The sequence below is a fragment of the Hylobates moloch genome, unplaced genomic scaffold, assembly GCF_009828535.3.
Source record: "Hylobates moloch isolate HMO894 unplaced genomic scaffold, HMol_V3 SCAFFOLD_14, whole genome shotgun sequence".
In the NCBI taxonomy this organism is placed as follows: Eukaryota; Metazoa; Chordata; class Mammalia; order Primates; family Hylobatidae; genus Hylobates; species Hylobates moloch.
In genome coordinates, this window is record NW_026652289.1 from 18928576 (window position 1) to 18951675 (window position 23100).

At 38.6% G+C, this 23100-nt stretch overlaps 1 long non-coding RNA gene across 2 annotated transcripts in view; it reads right to left on the reverse strand.

The window, feature by feature from the left end:
* Positions 1-23100, reverse strand: part of LOC131381187 (uncharacterized) — a 74397-nt gene that overhangs the window by 32830 nt on the left and 18467 nt on the right. The window contains exons 2-4 of one of the 2 annotated variants that reach the window (XR_009209740.1): positions 22465-22594; positions 12262-12395; positions 10239-10423 (exon numbers count right to left, since the gene is read on the reverse strand). This is a non-coding gene — a long non-coding RNA (uncharacterized LOC131381187). Of the gene's footprint in view, positions 1-10081; positions 10424-12261; positions 12396-22464; positions 22595-23100 lie in introns of those variants that run through there. The other variant, XR_009209739.1, reaches the window with a different exon arrangement.

Genomic DNA, 23100 nt, shown 5'->3' on the forward strand with positions numbered 1-23100 from the left:
AATTAATAAAACAAGAAATAATTCTAGCCTTCAAAACATATAGATGTGTTTTTCAGTACTGAATACCATATAATATACTATACATTATATTTGTATATATTTTATATATATAAGGGATAACAAACAATAAATGCAATAAATAAATATAATGTATACTACGTTAGATAGTATTAAGTACTGAAAAAAATAAAGCAGAGAAGGGAAATTTAAAGTCTGTAGATTGGGAAGAGGATTCAGAATTTTAGGCAATATACTAGGGAAAAACTATAAGACACCATTAAAACAAAGACTTAAAGGAGTAAACATCTAAAAAATATTTTTCTGATTACAAAAGGAATACATATTCACAGAAGGCGAAAAAAGCATTTCAGAAAATCTCAGAGAATATTGAAACAACTATTTGTAATTTTATCATTCATAGTTAATTCTTATTAAAAACTTGACTTAGATTCATCTCAGTCTTTGGCTATAGGTGGTTTTAATGTGTGTGTGTGTATGAGAGATAGAGGTAGAGAGAGGATATACAAGTTATTCAGAGAATTGGGACAATACTCAATTTCAACACTGTTAACCCAATTCTTATGCAAATAGTTTTAGAAAGCAATCTTTAAAGCTTTTTCTATTTTGTTAAAATGATACCATGAGGAATATAATTGTACATAAGTTCTCGCATATACCTTGGTAATTATTTTTTTGGATACAACTATTCAAACTATTGAAGCATAGTTCACTACTCAAAGTATAACAATAATAATAACATACTATTAAAAGTATAATTGAATATGGAATATTTATTCACTGATGATTTAGTAGACAAACTCTCATCTAAGTCATACTTTGATCCAAATTATTTATTGTTATCATGTTTTTAAAGAAGTTTTTCTTGTCTTCTTTTTATGTTTTTTCCCTGATCACATTTTTTTAACTTCAAAAGTAACAACCCAAGTGTAAGGTCTTGCCATGAACCCATCATTAGCTGAAGGCAAATCTAAGACACTTGGCTATCCCATTTAGGCCTGAGGTTGCAATTTTTTAAATTTTTGCAATCAGACCTTGGTGATGACTTTGAGCAGTAGGATATAAATAATTCCCACATGCTTAGTGTTCCAGCAATGGAACACTAGGTATAAATGGGTTAACCCATTTATCTTTTCATGATCATGAACAATCTTTTCATGATCACGAACACTCTTTTCGTGATCGAAAACCTAAAAACACAGTGTTATTAAATTATTGGACAGTCTAACCTATCAGACAGTTTAATCTTGCATATTAGAAGGATGCTACTATAAATGTATTCTTCCTCATGTAGTGATGTGTGCTATTCATTTTAACTTATTAATATTATAAAGTTTCATTTAGACATTTTCAGTGTTAGCAATATTTAAGTTCATTTAAATTTAATTTAGCAGCTAGCACATACCACTACTGAAGAAAAAGCAATCATTCTCATTTTCCTAAAAGACTACAAAGTTAGGGGAAAAAATCTTGGAAATTATAATCCTCTCTTTGTTTCTCCAATTTCTAACCTGTAATTTTCATGGCAAATACATTTTAATGAATCTCAGTGCTATTCACATATTCTTCCTGATTTTATATTGCAAGTTTACGTCATCTAAGTGAACTGTGAGATACGAAAATAGGCAAAAAAGAAGATAGCAGAAAAGCCCTAATGTTTTGGAAGGTGAAGAGGAAGAAGAGGAGAAAACCCCCAGAAGTATGCTTATTTTTAAAAATGTGTTTGTAAACTTAGAGTTTTACTGAAATACACAGTTGATGCCCAATTGCAGATCCCTTTCATTTTGCAGAATAATTTCTTAACTGTTAAATTCTTTAGATTTCACTTCAAAAAAAACTATAAATTTTTAGAATTCTTCCTCTACTTGCTGAAATCTCGTCAGCACCAATTACAAAGATCCAGTTATTTGTTTGTGTATTTAAACTCTCTGGATTTGACTTGGCTGCATTTGATACAGCGATAATTTCTGTATTGTTATTTCTTTGTCTTCGTATAGTGACTGGAGATAGGAGAGCTTTGGCTAAGTCACAGAGCAAGGACAGCTATGGCACTACTTAAAAATGGTCTGTTACACAGACTGGTCTTCAGGATCTTATTAGTTGGTGCTTGATGAGTACTTAAATAACTTAAGGATAGAAAGAGTCCATTAGACAATAACAAATATAGAACATTATACCGCAGCAGGACAAGCATAATGTTGTATAAAAAGAAAAAAAAAAAAAGCAACTAATACAAAACAGAAATCAGTCTCTGAATGTCTCAGGAAACACCTAGAGATAATTTTCAGTTTTGAAGCTGGAAACAGTCTGTTTAGGGGCTAGATTTTTTATTTGTTTGTTCTCTTGTTTGTTTGTTTGTTTATTTATTTATTTATTTATTTATTTATTTATTTATTTATTTTTTGAGACGGAGTGAGTCTTGCTCTGTCGCCCAGGCTGGAGTGCAGTGGCTCGGCTCACTGCAAGCTCCGCCTCCCAGGTTCACACCATTCTCCTGCCTCAGCCTCCAGAGTAGCTGAGACTACAGGTGCCCGCCACTACGCCTGACTAATTTTTTGTATTTTTAGTAGAGACGGGGTTTCACCATGTTAGCCAGGATGGTCTCTATCTCCTGACCTCATGATCCACCTGTCTCGGCCTCCCAAAGTGCTGGGATTATAGGCGTGAGCCACCGCACCCGGTCGTTTATCTTTTTACCAAAGTGAAATATGCCACCGAAAAGTACACATAATTTATGTTTATAGCTCAATACATTTTTACAAACATCCATGTACCCAGTACCAGATCAAGAAACAGAACCTGCGTCTCAGTACAGGGCAGGCCCATTGCCTTTTATTCTAGTTAACTGCCTTTCTCAGGTAATCACTATCCTAACTTCTAATATAGCTAGGTTTTCCTGTTTTACACAAATAAAATTAATTACTACACACCCTTTTGTGTCTGGAGTTTGTATTCAAATTATGTCTGTGAGATGCATTTGCATTGTTGCTTAAAGCTGTAGATTATTCATTCTCTTGCTCCATAATATTCCATTGTGTGAATAGACAACCATTTATTTGGCCACTATACATTTCATGGGCATTTAAACAGTTTCTCACTTTGGGGCTATCACGAATAGCACTGCCATTAAGATTCTAGTGCCTATCTTTTGGAAAACACGTGTTTCTAGAATTGTGGGTCATGGGGTATGCCTATGTCCAGCTTTAGTGTATACTTCCAAATAGTTTTCCAAAATGGTTGTACCTCTTTATATTATCACCAGCAGCATGTGAGACTTCTGCTTGTTTCACATTCCTTCCAACATGGTATTAGCTGTTTTGCTTTTTGAATAATACTAGTTTTTCAACCACTATTTTTCATAGTTTTTTCCTAAGCCCATAGTAATATTTCAATCACTATTTTTCATAACTTTTCATAGCTTGAAATACATTAACTGTTTTTAAAATCACATGTATTCTTGACTGATGGTTTAACATCATAAAGCATGAGATTATTTTTTTCTTCTGATGTTTGGTTTTTCTGTATTTTTTGGTTTGCTTTACTGGTTGGTAAAACAGATACATATGGATTTTTTAATAGAAAAAAGCATTAAAGAGAAAATATGCCCTTAAAACAAGCATTTAAAAAAAACCTTTTTAGGATTACCAGTTTTTCTATTTATATACAAGTCAGAAGTAGCAGATGGAACTCTTTCTAATAACCTGATAATTTTTCCATATCCTACAGGCATTACTTTCTCTCTAAATTTGAATGTTAACCACATGAAAAACAGTGCCCAATTTCAGGCCCATTTCATTGGAATGCTAAAGCTGAGTCCATTGACATATATCAAGGACACATTTCTCAGGTCTTTCATGTACATGATCTTATTTATTCCACTAAAAAAAAAAAAAGCCAAACAAACTTGTGAGATATTACAAGTGGAGTACAGAAAACTTGCGACTTCTTCAAAGTTACAGAACCTATAAATGGCAAAGTTGGGTTCTGAAATGAGATCTGCTAATTCAACATTTTCCTACTTATTTTGCTGAAGAAATCTCTTTTCATAGAACACTTGCAAACATCTTGCAGGACCTGTTTCCTACAGACAACGGTTTGGAAAGCATTATTCTAATTCCAATTCCAATCAACTTCCCATTAAACCACAGATGTCCTCCTAAACAAGCTATGATTAAACTATATTTAAAACAGCATAGAAATTCAGGCTATCAAAATTAAATTAGTTTCAGCATTCCATTTTGTGACTTTAGGTGAAGGACAGAGTTAAAAGGATTACTTCAGAAATGTCCATATTTAAACATCCTTAGCTATTTTTATCCCAAACATATTAACTTTCATAATTTGATTCAGAAGTAACTAGTTCTTATATATCTAATTCATGAAGACTTTAAAAAAATTATCTCCTCAGTTACCTCTCTGTTCCCTTAACCATTAGGACCAGATGGTATGGCTGGCAGCCAAGACTAACATGCATCTTTACAAATGTACACAAGATGGGAAGAGATGATAGTCAATACCGTAATCTTAGAATTGTAGTGTCAGAAAACAAGTTCATGAGGGAACACACAAGGACAACAAGAGCACGAAACCTAGTTTATATGCATACTTTTCCATGTAAATTAATGGAACCTGCCTGAGTTCAGGGCAGGCCTATTGCCTTAGGTACCTTTAGATTTTGGCACTTACTGTGAAACTCTACTTACGCAGAGTTGACTAACTTGACCAACGTTGCATGATTAGCAAACAGTAGAGTCTGATTTGAACAACAGCCATCTGAAGCTGGACTCTGCTCTCATCCATAGCCACCAAACTGCCTTCCAAGACCTCCAGGAAGTCATTCACACCTTTCTAGTTGTTCATTTCTCCCTTTTCAGAATTCAGATAGATGTTTCTTAAGCTTGCTGTCTCTCTCTCTCTCACTCTCTCTCTCCTGTTTTCTCTAGATCTCAATTTTTTTTTTCTTTTTTGGAGCAGACTGACTAATTTCCTTTTATGTATTTAGCCTGAGCATTCTCTCTCATTTAATATGTCATGAATGAATGGGAGAAGGAGTAGAACTGGAAAGCATGCCTTCATCAACCTTTCAATGCTTAAAGGAATTTTCTTTCTGCATAGTGAGTTCAGAAGGATAACAGAGCTGACAAATGCAAATAAAAGGACCTATGCAAGCTTTTCCAATTTGTGTAAATATTTCATGTTACATGGACCAAAGCAGTCATAATAAAACCAATTCGATTGATACATTTAGGCATTAGCCTTCTTTTAGTTGATTTAATTCTCTTTTTTTCTTGATGCCTTAGTACTTTTGAAGCCAGATTTTTCCTTCATAGCCTAAGGATTAATTTTTGCATTGGGAATACCATAACTAAATACTCAAGAATCTAGAAATAGAGGCAGAAAATCTTAAAATTATTGCATACAAGCCTGAATATCAACATTTCAATGTTATTTCTTTGTTCCATGAGGATTCCAGTACAGGAAGACTCTCAGTGATAGCCTCCCTTCCTGTGAACAGTGAGGTATATTCCACTAATCTTTTAAATCTAACCCATAGGCAACTATCTTGGTATTCTGCTCTGATTGAAGTATTTCCTTAGTCTGCTCAGCACTTTCCCAGTGGCCTTTCCCTAGGGGCTCACAGCTTCAAGGCTATGACTCTTTGGAGCAACTGGTACTCAGTCCCCTTGTTTTCTATTTCTGTAAAGCATCTTATCAAATAGTTTAAGGAAGATATTTTCAGAGATATTAGCATGTCGCTAGTTCCCTGGAAATAAAGGACACTTTAAGCGTGAAGAAAAGCTGCTCCTCTTTATTTCAAGATTATGTCCAGAGATGCGACTCACTGACACTCTGACAAAAGATATTCTGAAAATAAAAAATCAATCACCTTAAATGTGGCCAAGAAATTCCTGCTGTTTGGCTTTCACAGTAAGTGCCAAAATCTAAAGGGGCCTATGGCTTCAGTAGGAAAAAAGGAAAGACACATGCATTTTATATGTGACTATGGATCCACTGTGTGCAGAACGTCAAGACTTGGGACAAATGCATTCAGTTATAAAAATGCATTCTTTTGTTTCTTTACACTACAGCCTTGGAGATAACAAAGCTTTATTTTTGTTTGTTTTACATTTTGTTTTATTTTTTCCTTCTGAGCCAGTATTTACTAAGGGTTTTTACCGAGCTGGGCACTTCACCCAGATTTCTTATTTAATCCTCACAGCAGTGTTCTGAGACAGGCATTCCCATCACCATCCTCATTACATTACAGACAAGATAACAGATTTCAAAAGGTTAAATAACTTGTCCAAGGCCACACAATTAGTACTGATCCTACTGAACTTCAGAGTCTATCAGCTTAGCACCATGTTATGCTGCTCTCAAGGCCCAATTTGGGACTTAAAATCACTCATCCTTTCTCTCCCCAGAAACTCCCTGGAAGCTCAAAGTGTTCTTCATCCCACACCTGTCTACTCCTCACCACCACTCCAGCCTTGTTGCTTCCAGGACCTCTGTGCTTACCACAGCTGCTGCTGCCAGAGTGCCAAAGTAGAAGGAATGTTTTTCCTTGAGTGATTTCAGATCTATGCTTAAGGCTGCCCACATTCCCCACACATCCCTCCAAGTAAAATGGTTTCTTCAATTTCGCAATCACCATTCTCAAACATACACACAACATACGACCAGCTTCTCAGGACAAATAATCATAATATTATTATTGAGTGCTTGCCATATGACATTATTTTGTTTAATGTTCTCAGCAACTCTGTAAGTTATTTCACATACTAGGAAAGAGCGGGTTGAGAAATGAGAGCAGAAATGGAATACAACCTTATATTATACTCAACAAAAGCACCTTTCCATTGATTAAAGTCTGGTATTTCCTGTTGGGGATACATTTTCCACTGACACCTCCCACGGGCCGAGTGCCTGCTTTCCCAGGCCGCTTGTCTTCCTCAGAAGTCGACGTAAACATTGTTTTCTTCAAGGGTGTCATCTTAATTTTTCAAGAGCCAGCTCTCTGGACCTTCCTAAAAATTAAGCCTATAAAGACCATCTCCTGGTAATACAGGGAGCTACTGAATATCGTAAAATGTATTTATATAGTGTCTCCAACATCATAGAACTCGACTACATTGTTCTCAAGTAGATCCCAGATTTTTATATGACCTTGCTGATATAGTTATCAAAACTAGCCAGATGCCTTGCTGTTGAGTTTCTGCTTACTAATCAACTTTCTGATGTTCAGTTTAATTTCCCAAATACCTTAACTATGAGGGAAGCAGCCTAATGGTGAATGGGAACACGTCAATCCCTGAAAAGGTCTAGCCTCATTGGCATTCCATTTTGGGGTTTCGAAGACGTTAATTTTACATCACTTTCATATATTTTACCAAATCTTTACATCACATTTTATTATATATTTAATATTTCATTTTTAATTTACTCTCATATTTTTTTAATTTATATAAACATGGCCAAGGGAAAAAAAAAACAAACTTTGGGCAACTACCTAACACATCATTTTTTGTGCCAGCTATATTTTTAAAATACATATTTAATACTTAAATACATTTTTTGAAATGCTTATTAATATACCATCTGAAATCATTCTAAGAACCACCAGTTGGCTGTAAGTACTTACTGCAAAACACGGTTAAAGCCTATAAATTAGAAATTAATCCCTTACTTTATGAACTAGTGTCAGGTAGCTATCAATAACTTAATGAATTCTAGATTTTTTGGCCAAATTTTGTTTATGCTTCTGAAAAGTTTAGATGTAGAGTCTTACTATAGTCAAGCTAAAAGTGAACAGTCATCCCTCCATGATATTTTCATCTCACTTTTCTCAATTTTATTGAGTTGTTTTCTTACTTAAGCTTTGAAAATGTTTTTCAATGTCTATACTGTAAGGAAGAACCATCCAAGCTACTGTATTTCTTATATCTCTTCCCTATCACAATTTATATTTTCTCTTATAACTATTCCAACTAATCTGCTATTAAATTACATTTCACATTGTCTCTAATTTCCATGCTGTTTTTCACATGTATCAATCTTCATTTTTAAAAATAGTATCTTCCTGATTTTATGCAGAATAAAATTAGTTTATGCTTTGACAAACCAGACACAAACCTGAAAGATAGCAAGCATATATGTTTACCTAGCATTTTAAAAGGCTGTGAGAACTGATGAAGGCTGTGAGAACTGATATAAATCTGTGAAGTTCAATGGTTTGTCTTTCAACTTGAAGCATGAGTTTATCAGTCAATACTAACATCACCTTGTTACTTTCTCATTTTAGGGTGTTTGTCATTCAATTTCCATTCTTTAGATGGTAATTTACTTTCTTCAAATGACTTAGAGAACGAGTAAATAAATTATGTAAATTCTAAGACGTACAAATAAAGGTATACACATACATACACGTACACACTTGTCTAAACTTCAGAATTGAAAGCTTGAGTTCATGACACTCTCTTGTTATGATTTGCTATTACTATACAAGTTAATCTAATAATTACTAAAAGCCTTTGATTATCATCATAATTCAATTAAAAAAAACTTGGCACACTTACTCTGAAAGAGTTCCCCATGCAAACCAGCATTAACATGCTATCAGGACATAACCTGGCTGGATAGATTTTGGAAAAGCAGAATATAGTAATGTAAAAAATAGCATTGTCATCATTTTTCACATGGGAGGGATTTAAGCGCTTCTTGCTGAAGCACTAAAGCAGGTTAATTGGAGCCAGAATACGCCACAGGTTGAGAAGACATATCAAACTGAATTTCTGGAAAAAACTGAGGGTTAGCACACTGGTGTCAGAAACGCCAAAATCAGAATATGGTGTGAAATAGAGGCAATAAGAAGGAATTAAAAGCTAGAACACAGGAGATATGAATCAGACTGACAAGTTAAACTCATCATGGGAGTTTCATGAGTTCTGACTCTCACCTGAGAAGACAAAATATTTCATAGTAGAACATTTTGGCTACTGCTTCTTAATTCAATAAGTATATTTTGAAATTTGTCTAAGAAGTATTCCCATTACTCTCTCTCTTTCCCAAATTGAGTGGATTAGATTGTGTAACTCACAGGAGTTTGATATCTCCATGGGAAACACCATTGAATATCAAACCCTGTCTTGTTTTGTGTCTTTTGGTGAACTTGAAAGCTTGGACCAGCCACAACTCCAAGGCCTGTTCTGGGAGAAGAATCTCCTCTCACCATCCAGGGAGGAGGGACATTGCAAGGGATTCTACTAGGGCTTGAACACAGAACGATTTCCCTCAAATATCTCTTTCCTTCAGGCTTGAGATATCTTTGTCTTTGGTCATTCCTCTATTTTCCATAATTCTTTAAGTTCTTGATGGTTCGGGTCAAATGTCCTTATATTCCCTTTAGACCAAAAGCTTGTCACTGCCCAGTACCCTCTGCCCTCTGCAGGCTGGATTCCTGCCCTGAGGCTTGAACCATGTGATGAGAAACCAATGCCTGAATATATAATTTTACTCTTCCTTCCCATGTGCCACCCAGGGCCAATATCCTGCCTGTTCAAACCTACTTGTTGGCTTCCTTTTCCTGCATGGACAGACCTCCCAGAATTCTGACCTCACACATACTGACTGAATTCGTGGATGTAATGACCCACCCGCAGAACTGGTTGACCTTCCCAGTTGTGACTTTTCCTGGAATTCCCTCTTAAACCACCCTTTCTGGCCAGATAAGTTTATTTAACCCCCACAGCTCACACCACCCAATTAAAAATTTCTTTGTTGTATTCCCATGCAAAGGATCCACTTTATGGTTGGTGCCAAAACCCACACAGACGCACACACACAACCTGCTCAAAGTTTCTGCAGGTTGTATTTCTAACATGTTGCCATAGTCTAAAAGTCCTAGAAGAAACACTTTATTTGTTCATCTTTTTAAAAATAAAAATAGTTATTTTTATAATCAGTGATTATATAATTTATGTTTATATATTAGAAAATTGACCTTATATATTTATAATTATAAAATTAATATATAAACATAATTATTTCAAATTATGCAAATAAATTATTTTCATGGGTCAAGTTTTTAATTCATTTTAAAGAATAGAAACAAATTGTGTTATTGTCACTTGAAGGCTACCCTGAGAGTAGATTCAAGGTGACATGCAGCTTGAGGACTCTACATCACCATAGAGAGTCCCCTTCTAAATCCTTTTGGATACCTTTGTTAGACCGGCAAACAGGTCTCAGCACCAGAAAGCAGGTAATCTTGGCTATTATTAGAATCCTCTTCTCCAGAATCTGTCAAAAGGCTTTGACCCAAATAATAAATCAATCGGTACAAAGTATTTTTTTTCTTTTTTGCCTTCTGCTGAAGATTTAAGTGAAATATGGCATGCTTCTATACCTATTAGCAGGGGAGAGAAAGAGAGAGAGAGAGAGATTTCTAAAACAGCTACTGCCTTGCTAGTTTAAGATAAAAAGCAGTAAAATATAATGTAGCTAATAAAATATATTCTCTATTACCTTATGTATTTGATTAGGGGTTGACAAACTTTTTCTATCAAGAGAAAGATGGTAAATACCTTAGGCTTTGTAGGCCATAAGGTCTTGGTTGCAACTAATCAACCATGCTGCTGTAGCATGAAAGCAGCAATTAGACAGTATAGAACAAATGAGCATGGTAATGTTCCGATAAAACTTTATTTACAAAAAAAAGATGTGTCTAGCCCTCAGAAGGGTAGTGTGATGACTTCTGATATAATCTTATAAAAGATTTTATTCTATTCGAAATACATAATTTTAACATACCATGCAATATGTATTTTTACCTGGAAACATAATTTAAAATGGATTCATTGAATAATGTATAATTAGCTATGAAGAAATAGGAATTACATATTCTAGAAAGTCTTGTGATTAATTATAGTGTTATGTGCTCTTCTATGTTTCCGTTGTTTTCTACCTTAGTGGTTGAGTGAATTAAATTCAAACCTGTTTGTTTTTTTGAAAACAAACAAACAATAAAGTGGCAACTTTATTGGAGATCAGTGCATGTTTTTAGTCATTGCTTCTTTTTTAAACATTTAAGTTAACTATGTGATCTAATTACCAAATTAAATAGAAAACAATTGAAGGCATTTTTTCATTTTTGGTTTTAATGGTTTATTTACCACATTCATTTGCTTTTTTCCCTTTTAAACAAAGAGAATAAATTAACTAAACAGATCTTAATGGACTGAATATAAACAAGAAACACATTTGTGTGATTGTCACACAATGCAAATGAATACACTTTGCAATTTCACATCTGTTGTTCAATAGTCCTCAGTTTTCATGGTACATTCATTCAAGTTCTTGTCTTCATTAGAAGCACTGAGATGTGTCTCAGGCAACCCAAAATAAAACTGTATATACAAAAACTTCCAATATTCACTCTCAAAGTGTTAAACAAAGAGTTGGTCCTGGCTAACACGGTGAAACCCGTCTCTACTAAAAAAATACAAAAAACTAGCTGGGCATGGGGGTGGGTGCCTGTAGTCCCAGCTACTCAGGAGGCTGAGGCAGGAGAATGGCGTGAACCCAGGAGGCAGAGCTTGCAGTGAGCGAGATCGAGCCACTGCACTCCAGCCTGGGTGACTGAGTGAGACTCTGTCTCAAAAAAAAAAGAAAAGAGTTGGTCCCTTTTAGTGATCACCATGAGACTGTAAAGGCATATGGCTCGGAGGATCATGGAATCATTAGTTTTGCAGAGTATCAGATAGAGATGACATGCATATCATTTGTTCATTTAAGTCTGGAGCCCACCTAGAGTACTTCAATCCCTCTAACTTCAGAACACACGCTGAAGGGGCAAAGATAGTTACTGATGTTGCGGCTTGGGGAAAACTATTATTACGACTCAGTCTTTTTTTTTTGAGACGGAGTCTTGCTGTTGCCCAGGCTGGAGAGCAGTGGCGCGATTTCGGCTCACCGCAGGCTCCGCCCCCTGGGGTTCATGCCATTCTCCCGCCTCAGCCTCCCGAGTAGCTGGGACTACAGGCGCCCGCCACCTCGCCTGGCTAATTTTTTGTATTTTTAGTAGAGACGGGGTTTCATCATGTTAGCCAGGATGGTCTCGATCTCCTGACATCGTGATCTGCCCGCCTTGGCCTCCGAAAGTGCTGGGATTACAGGCGTGAGCCACCGCACCCGGCCATGACTCAGTCTTTTTATTTTTTAATATACGTTCCTATTCTTACTTACTGGATCCTCCTCAGTAGGAAAGGGAAGCAAATTAATCTTGAATATTCTTTTTGGTACCAAAGTCTTCTCAGAGGAATTCATATCATTTGTTATCTTCTGTGGATTGAGAGATGCTCACTGCCTAGTCTATATTCCTTTGGATAAAAAAACTGAAAATCAGTTGAAGACCATTGCAAAATTATCCTTACTGTTTTGGAGGTGTTATAGAGTAAGAATGGAGTTTAATATCATATTGAGTTTAGAACTATTGCTACTTTTTCTTTCCATAAATTATTTCCAACAATGTCCTCCATTCATTCTACAAAATCACACTTTCAAAAAAGTCTACTTCTCTCACTAGAACTTCAAATATCATATACATATAAGAATTCCTTTTTGTTCTCCCTAACATGCAAAGCAGGGTAGACTAAAACATTCCTGAAGATGGCCGAATAGGAACAGCTCCGGTCTACAGCTCCCAGCCTGAGCGACACAGAAGACAGGTGATTTCTGCATTTCCGATTGAGGTACCAGGTTCATCTCACTAGGGAGTGCCAAACAGTGGGTGCAGGACAGTCAGTGCAGCGCACTGTGCGCGAGCCCAAGCACGGTGAGGCATTGCCTCACTCGGGAAGTGCAAGGGGTCAGGGAGTTCCCTTTCCTAGTCAAAGAAAGGGGTAACAGACGGCACCTAGAAAATTGCGTCAGTCCCACCCTAATACTGCACTTTTCCAACGGGCCTGGAAAACGGCACACCAGGAGACTGTGTCCCACACCTGGCTCGGAAGGTCCTATGCCCACGGAGTCTCACTGATTGCTAGCACAGCAGTCTGAGATCAAACTGCAGGGCAGCAGCGAGGCGGGGGGAGGGCCGCCCGCCATTGCCCAGGCTTGCTTAGGTAAACAAAGCAGCCAGGAAGCTCCAACTGGGTGGAGCCTACCACAGCTCAAGGATGCCTGCCTGCCTCTGTAGGCTCCACCTCTGGGGACAGGGCACAGACAAACAAAAATTCAGCAGGAACCTCTGCAGACTTAAATATCCCTGTCTGATTGACAGCCTTGAAGAGAGTAGTGGTTCTCCCAGCACGCAGCTAGAGATCTGACAACAGACAGACTGCCTCCTAAAGTGGGTCCGTGACCCCCGAGCAGCCTAACTGGGAGGCACCCCCCAGTAGGGACAGACTGACACCTCACTCGGCCAGGTATTCCTCTGAGAAAAAACTACCAGAGGAACTATCAGACAGCTGAATTTGTGGTCTCAAGAAAATCCGCTGTTCTGCACCCACCGCTGCTGACACCCAGCCAAACAGGGTCTGGAGTGGACCTCCAGCAAACTCCAACCGACATGCAGCTGAGGGTCCTGTCTGGTAGAAGGAAAACTAACAAACAGAAAGGACATCCACACCAAAAACCCATCTGTACATCACCATCATCAAAGACAAAGAGTAGATAAAACCACAAAGATCGGAAAAAAACAGAGCAGAAAAACTGGAAACTCTAAAAAGCAGAGCACTTCTCCTCATCCAAAGGAACGCAGTTCTTCACCACCAATGGAACAAAGCTGGACGGAGAATGACTTTGACGAGTTGAGAGAAGAAGACTTCAGACGATCAAACTACTCCGAGCTACCAGAGGAAATTCAAAAAAATGGCAAAGCAGTTAAAAACCTTGAAAAAAAATTAGACGAATGGATAACTAGAATAACCAATGGAGAGAAGGGCTTAAAGGAGCTGATGGAGCTGAAAGTCAAGTATCGAGAACTACAGGAAGATTGCAGAAGCCTCGGTAGCCGATGCGATCAACTGGAAGAAAGGGTATCAGTGATGGAAGATGAAATGAATGAAATGAAGCGAGAAGGGAAGTTTAGAGAAAAAAGAATAAAAAGAAATGAAAAAAGACTCCCAGAAATTTGGGACTATGTGAAAAGACCAAACCTACGTCTGATTGGTGTACCTGAAAATGACGGGGAGAATGGAACCAAGTTGGAAAACACTCTGCAAGATATTATCCAGGAGAACTTCCCCAATCTAGCAAGGCAGGCCAACATTCAGATTCAGGAAATACAGAGAACGCCACAAAGATACTCCACAAGGAGAACAACTCCAAGACACAAAATTGTCAGATTCACCAAAGTTGAAATGAAGGAAAAAATGTTAAGGGCGGCCAGAGAGAAAGGTCAGGTTACCCAAAAAGGGAAGCCCATCAGACTAACATCTGATTTCTCGGCAGAAACTCTACAAGCCAGAAGAGAGTGGGGGCTGATATTCAACATTCTTAAAGAAAAGAATTTTCAACCCAGAATTTCATATCCTGATTTCTCAGCAGAAACTCTACAAGCCAGAAGAGAGTGGGGGCTGATATTCAACATTCTTAAAGAAAAGAATTTTCAACCCAGAATTTCATATCCAGCCAAACTAAGCTTCATAAGTCAAGGAGAAATAAAATACTTTACAGACAAGCAAATGCTGAGTGATTTTGTCACCACCAGGCATGCCCTAAAAGAGCTCCAGAAGGAAGCACTAAACATGGAAAGGAACAACCGGTACCAGCCCCTGCAAAAACATGCCAAATTGTAAAGACCATCGAGGCTAGGAAGAAACTGCATCAACCAACGAGCAAAATAACCAACTAACATCATAATGACAGGATCAAATTGACACATAACAATATTAACTTTAAATGTAAATGGGCTAAATGCTCCAATTAAAAGACACAGACTGGCAAACTGGATAAGGAGTCAAGACCCATCAGTGTGCTGTATTCAGGAAACCCATCTCACGTGCAGAGACACACATAGACTCAAAATAAAGGGATGGAGGAAGATCTATCAAGCAAATGGAAAACAAAAAAAGGCAGGGGTTGCAATCCTAGTCTCTGATAAAATAGACTTTAAACCAACAAAGATCAAAACAGACAAAGAAGGCCATTACATAATGGTAAAGGGATCAATTCAACAAGAAGAGCTAACTATCCTAAATATATATGCACCCAACACAGGAGCACCCAGATTCATAAAGCAAGTCCTGAGTGACCTACAAAGGGACTTAAACTCCCACACAATAATAATGGGAGATTTTAACACCCCACTGTCAATATTAGACAGATCAACGAGACAGAAAGTTAACAAGGATATCCAGGAATTGAACTCAGCTCTGCACAAAGTGGACCTAATAGACATCTACAGAACTCTCCACCCCAAATCAACAGAATATACATATTTTTCAGCACCACACCACACCTATTCCAAAACTGACCACATAGTTGGCAGTAAAGCTCTCCTCGGCAAATGTAAAAGAACAGAAATTATAACAAACTGTCTCTCAGAACACAGTGCAATGAAACTAGAACTCAGGATTAAGAAACTCACTCAAAACCGCTCAACTACATGGAAACTGAACAACCTGCTCCTGAATGACTATTGGGTACATAATTAAATGAAGGCAGAAATAAAGATGTTCTTTGAAACCAACAAGAACAAAGACACAACATACCAGAATCTCTGGGACACATTCAAAGCAGTGTGTAGAGGGAAATTTATAGGACTAAATGCCCACAAGAGAAAGCAGGAAAGATCCAAAGTTGACACCCTAACATCACAATTAAAAGAACTAGAAAAGCAAGAGCAAACACATTCAAAAGCTAGCAGAAGGCTAGAAATAACTAAAATCAGAGCAGAACTGAAGGAGATAGAGACACAAAAAACCCTTCAAAAAATTAATGAATCCAGGAGATGGTTTTTTGAAAAGATCAACAGAATTGATAGACTGCTAGCAAGACTAATGAAGAAAAGAGAGAAGAATCAAATAGATGAAATAAAAAATGAAAAGGGGGATATCACCACCGATCCCACAGAAATACAATCTACCATCAGAGAATACTACAAACACCTCTATGCAAACAAACTAGAAAATCTAGAAGAAATGGATAAATTCCTCGACAAATACACCCTCCCAAGACTAAACCAGGAAGAAGTTGAATCTCTGAATAGACCAATAACAGGTTCTGAAATTGTGGCAATAATCAATAGCTTACCAACCAAAAAGAGTCCAGGACCTGATGGATTCACAGCCGAATTCTACCAGAGGTACAAGGAGGAACTGGTACCATTCCTTCTGAAACTATTCCAATCAATAGAAAAAGAGGGAATCCTCCCTAACACATTTTATGAGGCCAGCATTGTCCTGATACCAAAGCCTGGCATAGACATAACCAAAAGAGAATTTCAGACCAATATCCTTGATGAACATTGATGCAAAAATCCTCAATAAAATACTGGCAAACAGAATCCAGTAGCACATCAAAAAGCTTACACACCATGATCAAGTGGGCTTCATCCCTGGGATGCAAGGCTGGTTCAACATATGCAAATCAATAAATGTAATCCAGCATATAAACAGAACCAAAGACAAAAACCACATGATTATCTCAATAGATGCAGAAAAGGCCTTTGACAAAATTCAACAACCCTTCATGCTAAAAACTCTCAATAAATTAGGTATTGATGGGACGTATCTCAAAATAATAAGAGCTATCTATGAAAAACCCACAGCCAATATCATACTGAATGGGCAAAAACTGGAAGCATTTCCTTTGAAAACTGGCACAAGACAGGGATGCCCTCTCTCACCACTCCTATTCAACATAGTGCTGGAAGTTCTGGCCAGAGCAATCAGGCAGGAGAAGGAAATAAAGGGTATTCAATTAGGAAAAGAGGAAGTCAAATTGTCCTTGTTTGCAGATGACATGATTGTATATATAGAAAACCCCATTGTCTCAGCCCAAAATCTCCTTAAGCTGATTAGCAACTTCAGCAAAGTCTCAGGATACAAAATCAATGTACAAAAATCACAAGCATTCTTGTACACCAATCACAGACAAACAGAGAGCCAAATCATGAGTGAACTCCCATTCACAATTGCTTCAAAGAAAATAAAATACCTAGGAATCCAGCTTATGAGGGATGTGAAGGACCTCTTCAAGGAGAACTAGAAACCACTGCTCAATGAAATCAAAGAGGATACAAACAAATGGAAGAACATTCCATGCTCATGGGTTGGAAGAATCAATATCGTGAAAATGGCCATACTGCCCAAGGTAATTTATAGATTCAATGCCATCCCCATCAAGCTACCAATGACTTTCTTCACAGAATCGGAAAAAACTACTTTAAAGTTCATACGGAACAAAAAAAGAGCCCAAATCGCCAAGTCAATCCTAAGCCAAAAGAACAAAGCTGGAGGCATCATGCTACCTGACTTCAAACTATACTACAAGGCTACAGTAACCAAAACAGCATGGTACTGGTACCACAACAGAGACATAGATCAATGGAACAGAACAGAGCTCTCAGAAATAATGCCGCATATCTACAACTATCTGATCTTTGACAAACCTGATAAAAACAAGAAATGGGGAAAGGATTCCCTATTTAATAAATGGTGCTGGGAAAACTGGCTAGCCATATGTAGAAAGCTGAAACTGGATCCCTTCCTTACACCTTATACAAAAATTAATTCAAGATGGATTAAAGACTTAAATGTTAGACCTAAAACCATTAAAACCCTACAAGAAAACCTAGGCAATACCATTCAGGACATAGGCGTGGGCAAGGAATTCATGTCCAAACACCAAAAGCAATGGCAACAAAAGCCAAAATTGTCAAATGGGATCTAATTGAACTAAAGAGCTTCTGCACAGCAAAAGAAACTACCATCGGAGTGAACAGGCAACCTACAGAATGGGAGAAAATTTTTGCAGCCTACTCATCTGACAAAGGGCTAATATCCAGAATCTACAATGAACTCAAACAAATTTACAAGAAAAAAACAAACAACCCCATCAAAAAGTGGGCGAAGGACATGGACAGACACTTCTCAAAAGAAGACATTTATGCAGCCAAAATCACATGAAAAAATGCTCACCATCACTGGCCATCAGAGAAATGCAAATCAAACCACAATGAGATACCATCTCACACCAGTTAGAATGGCCATCATTAAAAAGTCAGGAAAAAACAGGTGCTGGAGAGGATGTTGAGAAACAGGAACACTTTTATACTGTTGATGGGACTGTAAACTAGTTCAACCATTGTGGAAGTCAGTGTGGTGATTCCTCAGGGATCTAGAACTAGAAATACCATATGACCCAGCCATCCCATTACTGGGTATATACCCAAAGGACTAGAAATCATGCTGCTATAAAGACACATGCACACGTATGTTTATTGTCGCACTATTCACAATAGCAAAGACGTGGAACCAACCCAAATGTCCAACAACGATAGACTGGATTAAGAAAATGTGGCACATATACACCATGGAAAACTATGCAGCCATAAAAATTGATGAGTTCATGTCCTTTGTAGGGACATGGATGAAACTGGAAAACATCATTCTCAGTAAACTATCGCAAGGACAAAAAACCAAACACTACCTGTTCTCACTCATAGGTGGGAACTGAACAATGAGAAGTCATGGACACAGGATTGGGAACATCACACTCCGGGGACTGTTGTGGGGTGGGGGGAGGGAGGAGGGACAGCATTAGGAGATATACCTAATGCTAAATGACGAGTTAATGGGTGCAGCAAACCAACACGGCACATGGATACATATGTAACAAACCTGCACATTGTGCACATGTACCCTAAAACCTAAATTATAATAATAAAAAAAAAGAAAAAAAAAAGAAAATCATCTTTCCTCCCACTAGGCACCCAAACTCATAATTTAAGGGCTCTGAGCATATCCAACTCATGTTGGTCAGTTTTAGAGACAGGGCCACTTATTGTTCTACAGTTGCATGTTCTGTCTGGAGCAATAGCTCGGTATATACCAGAAGCTCCTTTTTTAGTTCATAGTTCCCTGCTACAGATGGCATAACCTTGCTGCAGGACACTAGGAATTTTCATTGCATGGCTCCTTTAGATATTTTTCAGACTGCACATGGTATCTTTTTGTTTTGTTTTAAACCACTGATACTTCTAGTATCACGAGCTCTATAGGATGACAAGGCTCTATGGGCAAGATTGCTTATAATAGCTGCCAAGAAATATCATTCTCTGGATCCCACTTACAGTAAATGACCTTTCGTATCACATAATAAATGGGTTGGAATAGTGTTCCTAAGGACTACAAGAGACCCCTCAGCTCTTCTGCATGTGACTACAGAGTGAGAAGTTGGTTGTTTATGGAGGAGAAGACCCTTACAAGACACCTAATCTGCAGGCACCTTGATCTTGGACTTCACATCCTCCAGACCAGTAGAAAATAATGTATGCTGTTTATAAATCACCCAGTCTATAGTATCTTGTTACATTAACCCAAATGGACTAAGATAGCAAGCATTGTCCTGTAAGGCAACTGACACATTTGAGAGCTCTTAGATGTCGTCAAGCAAGTGGGATCTGGAGGGGTTATGTCTTTCAACAGAGAGGAGGGGGACACTTGTTCAGGTTCAGGGGGTTTAAAAGAATCTAGAAATTCAAAAGTTTTAAGAGCATTTCCCACCCAAGTTTCAAGTCCCCACTTATTCCTTATGAGAGGCTTTACTTTGGCAGCATTTTGATAATCTGATTATTCAGTTATCTCTTAAGTTCTACTCCTATAATTAGGCAATAAACCTAGTTTTTAAATTGGTCATTTCTCAGGCAATAGGGGATGAGGGCTTTTAAAGTACTTCCAGTGAAACTCTGACATTCACATGTCTTTCTGAATTTGTGTTTGATCTCCTTAGGGCCAGTTATTTTCACTTTTCAAATCATGAACAATACTCACTCGATATCATAGTCTTCTAGTTACCATTTCCCTCTGTCTCTCAAACACCACATATTGCCCAAGCCAGTGCCTCTTTTCCCCCTGCATTTTATCTCAGTGATATGGTTTGTCTGTGTCCCCACCCAAATCTCACCTTGAACTGTAATAATCTCTACATGTCAAGGGCAGGGCCAGGTGGAGATAATTGAATCATGGGGGCAATTTCCCTCATACTCTTCCCGTGGTAGTGAAGAAGTCTCACAAGATCTGATGGTTTTATAAACAGGAGTTTCCCTGCACATGCTCTCTTGCCTACATCCACGTAAGATGTGACTTTGCTCCTCATTCCCTTCTGCCATGAATGTGAGGCCTCCCCAGCCATGTGGAACTTTGAGTCACTTAAACCTCTTTCCTTTATACATTACCCAGTCTCAGGTATGTCCTTATTAGCAGCATGAGAAGAGACTAATACAGTAAATTGGTACCAGTAGAGTGGGGTGCAGCTGTAAAGATACCCAAAAATGTGAAAGTGACTTTGAAAATGGGTGACAGAGGTTGGAACAGTTCGAAGGGCTCAGAAAAAAAATGGAAAACTGTGGAAAACTTTGGAACTTTCTAGATACTTGGAGGGTTCAGAAGACAGGAAGATGTGGGAAAGTTTGGAACTTCCTAGAGACTTGTTGAATGGCTTTGACCAAAATGCTGATAGTGATATGTAAAATGAAATCCAGGCTGAAGTAGACTCAGATGGAGATGAGAAACTTGCTGGGAACTGGAGTAAAGGACACTCTTGCTATGCAAAGGGACTGGCAGCATTTTGCCCCTGCCCTAGAGATCTGTGGAACTTTGAACTTGAGAGAGGTGATTTGGGGTATTGGGGGAAGAAATTTCTAAGCGGAAAAGCTTTCAAGAAGAAGCAGAGTGTAAAAGTTTGGAAAATTTGCAGCCTGACCATGAGGTAGAAAAATAATCCCATTTTCTGGACAGAAATTCAAGCTTGCTGCAAAGATTTGCGTAAGTATTGAGGAGCCAAATGTTAATCGCCAAGACAATGGGGAAAATGTCTCCAGGGCATGTCAGAGACCTTTGCAGCAGCGTCTCGCATCAAATGCCTGGAGGCCTAGGGGTGAAAAATGGTTTCCGGTACCAGGCCCAAGGCCCTCCTGCTCTATGCAGCCTCAGGACACGGTGCTCTGTATCCCAGATGCTTTAGCTCCAGCAGTGTCTAAAATGGGCCAACATAGAGTTCAGGACATTGCTTCAGAGGATGCAAGAGCCTGTGGGTGCCCAGAAGTCAAGAACTGAGATTTGGGAACCTCCGCCTAGATTTCAGAAAACATATGGAAACTCCTGGATATCCAGGCAGAAGTTTGCTGCAAGGGCAGAACCCTCTTGCAGAACCTCTGCTAAGGCAGTGTAGAAGGGAAATGTGGGATTGGAGCCCCAACACAGAGTCCCCACTGGGGCACCGCCTAGTGGAATTGTGAGAAGAAGGCCACCATCCTCCAGATCCCAGAATGGTAGATCCACCAACAGCTTGTACCTTGAGCCCGGAAAAACCCACAAACACTTGATGCCAGCCCATGAAACTAGCCAGGAGAAGGTCTGTATCCTCCAAAGCCACAGAGGCAGAGCTGCCCAAGGCCTTGGAAGCCTACCTCTTGTATTAGCATAACCTGGATGTGAGACATGGGGTCAAAGGGGGTCATTTTGGAGCTTTAAGATTTGACTTCCCTGTTGGATTTTGGACTTGCATGGGGTCTGTAGACCCTCTGTTTTGGCCAATCTCTCCCATTTGGAACAGGTGTATTTACCCAATGCCTGTACCCTCATTGTATCTAGAAAGTAACCAACTTGCTGTTGATTTTACAGGCTCATAGGAGGAAGGGACTTACCTTGTCTCAGATGAGACTTTGGTCATGGACTTTTGAGCTAATACTGAAAGGAGTTAAGACTTTGGAGGACAGGTGGGAAAGTGTGATTGGTTTTGAAATGTGAGGACATGACATTTGGGAGGGGCCAGGGGTGGAATGTTATGGTTTGGTTGTGTCCCCACTGAAATCTCACCTTGAATTGTAATAATCCCCATGTGTCAAGGGCAGGGCCATGTGGAGACATTGAATCATGGGGGCACTTTCCCCCATACTATTATTGTGGTAGTAAATAAGTCCCACAAGATCTGATGGTTTCATACATGAGAGTTCCCCTGCATAAGCTCTCTTGCCTGCCACCATGTAAGACGTGACTTTGCTCCTTATTCACCTTCCATCATGATTGTAAGGACTCCCCAGCCACGTGGAACTGTGAGTCAATTAAATCTCTTTCTTTTATAAATTACCCAGTATTGGCTATGTCTTTATTAGCAGTGTGAGAACAGACGTACACACTCAGTTCATTGTGAACGAAAAATCTTAACAATTTAATTGCTGCAGGATTCCAGGGAACTGTGATTCACAGATTCTCCACCTACCTTCAGCAATGTGGTACTCACTGTCATGTAGCCAGTGATAAATTCAACTCCAAAATCTATCCTTTGAGACTGCTTGTTAAGGCCACTCCTTGAACCAGCTGTTTTAGATCAGATGTTCTAGAAACGGTGCCTAAAACAGGAATTTTTGGATACATATGTTGTATTGATGGATTGCTCGTCATGAAAAGGAAAAAAAAAACATAAGGGAGTGAGAGAAACAATATAAGGAAGAGAAAGAGCTGAGCAAGGATGAGGTCTCAGGTGAAGTTTAACCTTGGCCTGATTCACAGGGTGTTCTGGAGAAAAATCACACCACAGAGTTGGCCCACCTTGAGGCAAGGGGGTTGGCCTTTGTACCCCGTATCAGTAAGTCATTTACTATGGGCAGTCATTTGCATGGTGGTGGCATTGGAGTGTAACTATTTACCAAGCACTTCCCATGTGGGAAAGGGGTTTGAGGGATATGCAGCCAACACTTCTAGCAGTGGGGGGATGTGCATACTAGCCTGTGAAGGGGATCTAGGTGGAACACCAATAGCACCCTACTATACTTTCAAAAAAAAAGTATAAATCAAGCACAGTTTTTTGCACTTATTCTGACTCTAACAGAAATTTTCAAGTAAATGTGTATAAAAT